A 9,329-nucleotide genomic window follows, 5' to 3' on the forward strand; every position below is an offset into this window, starting at 1 on the left:
GTGAAGTGCTCTGATGAGTGCCGGGCACAAAGTGCTTATGTGTTTGTTGTTACTATTGTTGTAATTATTATTGTACTAATTTTAATTTTGAGATTGTAAATTGTTTGGGAGTAAGTGTATTCCGTAGAAAATTAGTTACTTTTCCATGTCAGTGATTTTGTTCAGCCAACAGAGCAGGCTCTGAAGAGACAGTCCCGTATTTAGTCAGGTGACACGTGGCGTGGCCTGCAGGCCGCTGAAGCTGAGGACGGTGGAGGGCCTCTGAAACAGCTCCTCTGAATTAAATGGGATGACTTTCTCCTCCAGATTCTGTGTGGGAGGCTTATATATTTGGTTTGGTAATGAGTTTGCTTTCTGAGCCAAAGAAGAAGAGAGAATAAAAGGAGAAAGAAGGCGTGAGAGGCAATCATAGAAACCTGGAGGCTCATACCCTCCAAAATGGAAAAGGAGCCTGCATTTCTGCAGAAACAAGAGAGAAACAAGCAACAATCTCGAAGCTCATTATGATTTAACTTTGAGATAGCACCAAATGACAGCGATGTGACTACTGAAGCCTGTTTGAACTATAAGCAGGACAAAGGGGGAAATGGAGGGTATTAGCAGGAGCGTAAAAGATAACCTCCTCGCTTACAGGCTGCGCACACATTCGTGCACGGATGTGATGTTAAGGGCTATTAAATCTCTCTAAAGTGGCCATTTCCCTTTCTATGGAAAATGACTGAAAAATCTTTTTGTGTATTTACTTGAACAAAATTCTTAGAATCTTTTAAGACACTTGCCCTCTGTTGTGAGAAGAATGCAAACTCGTGACTGACAGGGTCAACAAGCAGGAAGCAGTGATGAATCCTGAGGGCACGTTGCCTTGCATCGCTCAAAAGAGTAAAGTATGAATTCATTTAATTTTTTTTCCTGTAAAGAAACATTTCTCTTTGTGTTCGAGTTTTGTAGAAGATTGAAAAATAGAAGAATCTGAGTGCCCTATTTTCCCACTGATTGACAGTGTCAGTTCCTCTGCTTCTCCACTTGTCTGTTATTACCATGATTATCACTAAGATCATCTTTCTTTGACTTTTCCCCTCTGAGAAGAGCAAATTATCCTCAGCATCATACTGTGAGACAGAAGTCTGAATGGAGGTATAGTGGTTGGGAGTCTACCTGCCAATGCAGGGGACACGGGATTGAGCCCTGGTCTGGGAAGATTCCACATGCCGCGGAGTGGCTAAGCCCGTGCGCCACAACTACTGAGCCTGCACTCTAGAGCCCGTGAGCCATATCTACTGAGCCCATGTGCCGCAACTACTGAAGCCCATGTGCCTAGAGCCCGTGCTCCGCAACGAGAGAAGCCACCGTAATGAGAAGCCTGCGCACTGCAACAAGGAGTAGCCCCTGCTTGCCGCAGTTAGAGAAAGCCCATGCGCAGCAAAGAAGACCCAATACAGCCAAAAAATAAGTAAAATAAAATAAATAAGTTAAAAAAAAAAGAAGTCTGAATGGAATAGCTAGACATTAGTGTTTGTCTACATTAATGGCATAAATTGGGAACTTTGTAATTTGATCTTGGGTATTAGAAGAAGTCAGTGTCCATAACTGTCTAAGGTAAACTTTTATTTTTTGCCAGTGTTTTGGCCATTTAATTTCTTTTTCTTTTTTTTTTTTTAAAACCTCTGCAATTATTAGTTTATTAGTATCATCCAGGACTCAGATGTTCAGTATTCCTCCTGAAATTACATAAAACAAATGCAAATGGAAAGAATCCAAGTCAAAATTATATAACAAAACAGCACTCCATCACAAAAGCGTGTAAAATTACAAGAACGCTATTTTAAAACACTGGCACTTTAAGAGAACGATAATCTCAAAAACCACAAAATTGCCAAATTGTTCCCTAAACTGTTAAGCAGATAAACATATGACCCTGATGAATGAGCTTGAGTTTTGTAGAGAAAAATCAAATTCAAATAAATCAGGTAATTCACACTGAAATACAAAGCTTGTCTTCCTCCCTCATGTCTACTTCATTTATAAAGGGGCAAACCATAATATAGGAAAATATACCCAATTTAAAATGTGGTATACAATTTTAAAAGTTGGCCCATTAAAAATACCTTTAATGGAGGATCTCAAGTTTCCTAAACAATCCGTATTTAGATAAATAGGAGAAGACATTTACAGCCAGCACTTTTTCTCCAGAGCCTTTGTTGGGACTAATTATCAACAACAACAAAAAAACGTAATATGGCAGTCTTGTATTTTAAGCTCACGCTTTTGGGGATACATTCTCAGTCTTAAACGTGGGAACTGCAAATATAACTGCCATTACATGGTAATGGGAGTTAAAGGATGTAGAGTCCTCATGTAAAGATCAGAATATACTTTTCTATTAGTCCTTCAAGGACAGACTTTCAAAATGTTTGATTCTAATAATCCCGTGCTGTGAGTAGATTGGTTACTCTTCACTTTGTAAATGAACCTGGGCTATGTGAAATCTGATATCAACCGATCAAGATTTGAGTTTCAGTTATGGATGAAAACTGTCTCAATTAAACTTTTATTACCCTCATCATGAGTATGCAGGGTGTGTACACAAAAGCTTTTTATCAGCTAACTATACGAAAGATAAACACTGTAATAATTCGTGTGATCCAAAATGGGCAAAAGCAAAAGACTAGCTTCCCCTTAGGAAGAAAATTTTCAGACCTATGAAAAGGACAACAATACTAATAAAAAAAATTGTATTTACTTAGAAGCATTCAGAATGTCAACAAAACAGCTGCAACTTTTCTTTTTTTTGCAATTACAGAGTGGTATTCAGTTAACAGAACAACAATTATTTCGTATAAGCTGCATCAGAGACAACTGAAGATGAAAAAACTACCATCCCCATATATAACTAATTTGTGCTGTGCACCAACAAGAACCTGCTTTAAATTTCCATGCCAATTTACAACCCCCATACTGTACCAGGCAAGGTTAGTGGCTATTGAAAATACCACCAGGACAGGGCTATCTAAAGACACATTCGGTAGTGTGTTAACTATACAAAAAAAGACACTGTACAGTTTAAAAACAAATCTTACACAGCCTTACATTTCAATTTTTTTCTTTAAAAGGAGTGAGTTGTGTACAGGGGGGTTAAATGCTTTATAGACAAGAAAAAAAAAAACTGCGCTAGAACCAACTTATTCATCATCATCATCTTCTTCTTCCTCTTCATCCTCTTCATCCTCCTCCTCCTCCTCCTCCTCTTCATCTTCCTCATCTTCCTCCTCTTCCTTCTTTTTCTTGCTTTTTTCAGCCTTGACGACTCCCTTTTTTGCTGCATCAGGCTTCCCTTTAGCTCGGTATGCAGCAATATCCTTTTCGTACTTTTCCTTCAGTTTAGCAGCCTTCTTCTGATAAGGCTGCTTGTCATCTGCAGCAGTGTTATTCCACATCTCTCCCAGTTTCTTTGCAACATCACCAATGGATAGGCCAGGATGTTCTCCTTTGATTTTTGCACGATACTCAGAACAAAACAAGAAAAAGGCCGAAGGAGGCCTCTTGGGTGCATTGGGATCCTTGAACTTCTTTTTTGTCTCCCCTTTAGGAGGGATATAAGTTTTCATTTCTCTTTCATAACGGGCCTTGTCCGCCTTTGCCATGTCTTCAAACTTTCCTTTCTCTTTAGCAGACATGGTCTTCCACCTCTCTGAGCACTTCTTAGAAAACTCTGAGAAGTTGACAGAAGCATCTGGGTGCTTCTTCTTGTGCTCCTCCCGGCAAGTTTGCACAAAGAATGCATATGATGACATTTTGCCTCTCGGCTTCTTAGGATCTCCTTTGCCCATGCTTAATTATTTTTCCTCCGCGAGGCACAGAGTCGCCCAGTGCCCGTCCGGCTCTCACTTGCCCCGGCGCTGTCTCTATGGAGCTCAATGTACTGCAATGGCTGTGAGAGCGGGAGCCAGACGCAGCCTCCTCACTCTCTCCGCTCTGTAACATTGGCCATTTAATTTCTATTTAATTTTACATAAAACAAGGACTTAAAAATAAGTATCACATCTAAGCAATATGGAATCAAAATTAAGCTTGACTTCTGTATTGTAGAGGTGCAGTTTATGTAGAAAGCAAACACCTTTCAAGCATTAACAGGACATTTGAAGGAATTATCTGTAAATACATAGTTTTTCGGCTGTAAACAGTAAAGTATAGAGGAGGGCCAAAGGAAATTTATGGGAAAATTCAGGTTCAGATATTGCTTGCTTTACCATTCTTCTTTTTTAAAAAATTTAGATACAATTGACATATAACATTATATTAGTTTCAGCTGTACAACCTAATGATTCGATTATTTGTATACACTGTGAAAGGATCACTACAGTGAGTCTAGTTAACATCCATCACCACACATAGTTACAGCACTTTTTTTATTGTGATGAAAACTTTTAAGATTTACTCGCTTAGCAATTTCAAATATATAATACAGTATTATTTACTATAGCCCCCATGCTGTACATTACATCCCCATGACATTGATTTTATAGCTGGAAGTTTGTACTTTTTAACCCCCTTCACTCATTTTGCATCCCTAAGCCCCCACCTCTGGTAACCACCAATCTCTTCTCTGTATCCGTGTGCTTGATTTCTTGTTTGCTTGTTTTGTTTTTAGATTCCACTTATAAGTGAGATCATGTGGTGTCTTTCTCTGTCTGACTTTTTTCACTGAGCATAAATAAGGCTCTCAAGGTCCATTCATGTTGTTGCAAATGGCAAGCTTTCCTTCTACTTATAGCTGAGTAATATTCCATTGTATATATATACTACATCTTCTTTATCTGATCATCTATTGATGAACACTTAGGTTGTTTCCATAACTTGGCTATTTTAAATAATGTTGTAATGAACATGAGGGTGCATATATATTTTCCAGTTAGTGTTTTCATTTTTTTTTCAGATAAATACCCAGAAGTGGAATTGCTGAATCATATGGTAGTTATATTTTTAATTTTTTGAGTAACCTCTGTATGTTTTCCACAGTAGCTGTACCAATTTACATTCCCAGCAACGGTGTACAAGTGTTCCCTCTTCTCCACATCCTCGCCAACACTTTAACTTAAATACTTTAATATACATCATCCAAAGAGGAGTTTTGCAGAATTTCAATATATCTGAAGAATTTTTAAAAAATGTAAGTCAACTGAATTGACTCATTAAAATGCACTTCAAAATGATATCAAGGGGCAACTGCACAACTGCAAAGCAGAGATGCAGGTCTGTAGATGTCATTAATTCAGTCACATTTGTTGAATTCAAATGAGGCTATATAGTCCCCTGTATAGAAAAATGCAAAAGAAAGAAGATACTCATTTTTTTTTTTTGCTTGAGGTGCTTACTCTGGCTTTTGGCATCACAACTTTTTATGTACAATAAAGTAGAAGGTGTTATGAGTCAGGTGACCAGGGTCAGTGCCCCTTGCTGCCTCTTTGTGACCTTGGGCAAGTCTCTTAAAGCCCTGCAGGCTGAAGTTTCTTCATGTGAAAAATGAACAGTTTAGAAAATATATTTTCTAATATCTTTTTCACCTTTAACAGTGTATGGTTTCAAGTGAATGAAAATTAACATGGTGTGAACAAACTGCTTCGTTCACTTATTCACTGAGAGCATCCTAGGAGCTGAGTACTCTAATGGGGCTGTGGATATAAAAGACAGGAACATTTGGTCCTGCTTTCAAGAGGCTCACAAAGCAAGAGCAAGACTGACCAGCTAGCAATTAAAATGAACCGTACTCAGTGTGGCCCAAATCACTGGGAGTTCAGAGGAGGGCAGGTTTATCTCTAGGGTTAGGTGGGGCAGCCATCCAGGCTGTGGCGGTAAGATGTGTGATAGACCCCAAAACATAAGTGGAAGTTTGGCAGGTAGAAAAGTAGGGAGGATGCCTCTGGCAAACAGAATAGCATTGACAAGACATACACCCTGGGACTTCCCTGGTGGCACAGTGGTTAAGAACCCACCTGCCAATGCAGGGGACACGGGTTCGAGACCTGGTCCGGGAAGATCCCACATGCCGCGGAGCAACTAAGCCCGCTAGCCACGACTACTGAGCTGATGCGCCACAACTACTGAAGCCCACGTGCCTAAAGTCCGTGCTCTCAACAAGAGAAGCCACCGCGATAAGAAGCCCACGCACCACAACGACACTCCCTGCAACTAGAGAAAAGCCTGCGCATAGCAACAAAGACCCAACGCAGCCAAAAACAAAAAAAAAACAAAAAAACATACACTCTGTGCTTGAAGGGTTAGCGAAAAGTAACAGAGACAGAAGAATTGTTTGAGACTTGATTGTGAAGAGCTTTAAAAGTCATGCTAAGAACTTTTGACTTTATCCCAAAGGCATTGGGGAACCATGAAATTAGGAGACATGATCAAATTTCTTTCAGAAAGTTCACTCAGGTGGCACTTGTGGAGTCTGGATAGAGGGAAGATGGAAGGGAAGCTCTTTGGAGACTATTTGGGTGGTCCATGGGAACAATGATGAGAGGCTTACCTGGGGCTATGACAGTGGGAACAGGGAGGAAGGGACACATTTGAGAGATGGCTCAGAAATAGAATCAACAGCATCTATTTATTCATTCACTCTACAGATTTATTCAGTCTGTGCTATGTGTCAGCCAGTATGAACCATGAAGAGAATAGAAGTACTTGATGCTGACAGGGGAGTGGTCAGATTAGAGCAGAGGGAGGTGGTACTAGTTTGGATGGGCTTCCTGGAGGAATGCAGTCTGACCTAACTTTCCAAAAAAGGAAAAGAGACATGAATTCATAGAAAGAGGCAGGGGAACATTTTATTGCCCGATTAAGGGCTTGTAAGAATGCAAGAATGAAGAGATGACCAGCAGGTATGCTTGACTAGCAAAGAGAGTCTTTTTTAACCTGGAAAAAATGGAGAGATGGGTGGCGTTTGGGAGAGAAGACTGAGAGCAGAAACATCGAAATTTGATGTAGTGACCACGGGGTACCCCTGTAGGTTTTTTAGAACCCATAGGGAACTACTGTGGGTTTTTAGGAGGAGAGGAGCTGTGTGGTAGAGTAGAAAAAAATGATGGAATTAATGCTTGTAGATCTGGATTATGCTACTAACTAGCTGGGTCATCATTCAAATCATTTAATGTCTCCAAAGCTCATGTTTGTATAGTTAGGATGGGAGCAAAAAGGCATTTAGATGGAAATCCAGCTAAGAGGCAACTACAGTAGTCAATTCAAAAATGCATGTGAAGTACAAACCATGGACCAGACACTATATAGCCACTGGGGAACAGGAAGAATAAGAAATGGCAGGGAAATGGACTTTCCAGCCTGCTGGGCACCTGGAAGTAAGAATATTGTCCAGGAAAAGCTTGGATACTTGCCTTTATTTTCTTCCCTCCCATCTCACCCCATTTCTACCTCTGGATATGGCCTTGCTGATGCTGGGTTTGACTCAAGAAACAAAGGGATGATGGTATCTGGAAATATTTCCTATCAAAGGTATGAATTATTTGCATACATTCGTGAATAGTGATGCAAGTCCCAGCTATAAAAGGATTAGACTTGGGCTGCATCATGACCCCCCAGCCCCTCAGGTGCTTTGGGCACCAAGGGAAGCTGCTATAAACAGCTTCATCTGCTTCTGCTCTGGGTGGCTGCCCGACCACTTCTGGCGTTCTTGGCCAAAGAAATCAGGCACGTAACCTTACAGATTAAGCAAAAGTGGTTTCTCCCTGCCAGTTTAAACCTACCTGTATGCTTCATCAGTCTTTGGCTTTCAATGGGATTACAGTCTAATAGGAAGATAGACATATAAACAAATACATTACAGTGCGACAAGTGGTTCTTTTTTCTATAGACTGGCAGTGTGGTGCTGGGGAACTGAAATGGAACAACTTTCTCTGCTGAATTTGGCTTTGCCAACAGACGAACTTCTTTCTGTTTCCTCGTAAAACATCGTGCTGAGTCCTGACAAGTGGAGGTGCCCTGGTTGCCTAGGAGGGAATATTCTCCCAGGGGCTGGGCAGGGACTTGAGACAAGGGAAATGTGGTTCTTCTTGTCCCCTGAAAAAGTAACACTGGATTTTCCGGCCTAGAGGTACATTGCCTAATCTGCCTCGGTGCTTCTCATCTTTCTGTGTCCTGGCCCTTCTTGGGCTGCTTGTCTGAGGGAAGATGATTGATGAAAATAACCTTTCTTAGTCTTCTGTAGACGCTCACCCAAAAATCAGGCACCAAACTGGAGAGTCTCTGCCGTTATTTAGAAATGAAAATTAAGGCAAGTCATTTATCCTTTTGGGTGTAATTTGTTCATCAGTTACAAAGAGACTGTCCTTCCTACTCAAAAGGCTAATATGAGGATGAATACAATTTGGGAAGATATCTTTGCAACATAGAGGATCACTAAATACAATGCACCATTTAATTATCGATCCTCTCCATAGCTTTTTCTAGCCTCCAGCATCTACTAGCCATTTTTAGTTTCATCCGCTGCCTTAAAGCATTCTCCTTAAATTCTTTCAATTTCAGTCAAGCTCCTGATGGGCAAGCATAGTTCACATTCTTGCTGAGGGACACCTGAAGTCAGCTTTCACCCCCTAACCAGGTATCCAAAGCCAGATTTATATTTCTTTTAAAACAAGGGGAATGAAATCCTCAATAGAAAGGTTGTCTGGCAACCGGATAAAAGAAGGAATTTCTTTCAGGCTTTCCAAGAAGACAGAATGGGAGTCTTGAAATATAAATTACTTTTTATTGGTGTCTTGAAAAGGTATTATTCTCAACCATCTGCCTCTCTTACCCCCGTGACTGAATATGGCCTATGCAAGCAATTAAACCATTGTGTGTCTTTAAATTGAATGAAAGTAGAGATATTTTAGGAGATGGAAGAAACCTTAGAGATTTCCTGGTTTATCCACTTATTTCTTGAAGTAGGGAAGTGGAATTTAGAACAGGTCAAAGATTTCCCCTTGATCTCTAGCTTTTCAGTGCTGAGCCAAGATCAAACCCAGGGTTTCTAACTCCCAGTTCAGGGTCCTCACCCCTGGGCTAAAGATAAGATACGAGCATGAATAACTACAATGGAGGCAGAGAATGGTATTCTAAGTCTCACACTAGGCCTCAATGTCCAGCCTGATGGTAAGTGTGGTAGAAGCAGTCAAAGGCCCTAGGCCAAGGGGACATCATCTCTGCCCACACTGTCAAAGGGCATTTGGGTTGGAGAGCATAAATGACCCTTCAGATGTTTACCTTGGAGGTATTAAATTCCAACTGTGCCTATTTCACGGAGGAAGGACAACTGGTTGGTGTCCTTTCTCCTAGCTCAG

At 40.6% G+C, this 9,329-nt stretch overlaps 1 pseudogene; it reads right to left on the bottom strand.

Annotated features, from left to right (window-relative positions):
• Positions 1 to 1,665: 1,665 nt before the first annotated feature.
• Positions 1,666 to 3,976, bottom strand: LOC109550793 (high mobility group protein B1 pseudogene; annotated as a pseudogene).
• Between the last annotated feature and the right edge of the window lie 5,353 nt (positions 3,977 to 9,329).

This window comes from Tursiops truncatus, chromosome 2 (assembly GCF_011762595.2).
Source record: "Tursiops truncatus isolate mTurTru1 chromosome 2, mTurTru1.mat.Y, whole genome shotgun sequence".
NCBI lineage: Eukaryota > Metazoa > Chordata > Mammalia > Artiodactyla > Delphinidae > Tursiops > Tursiops truncatus.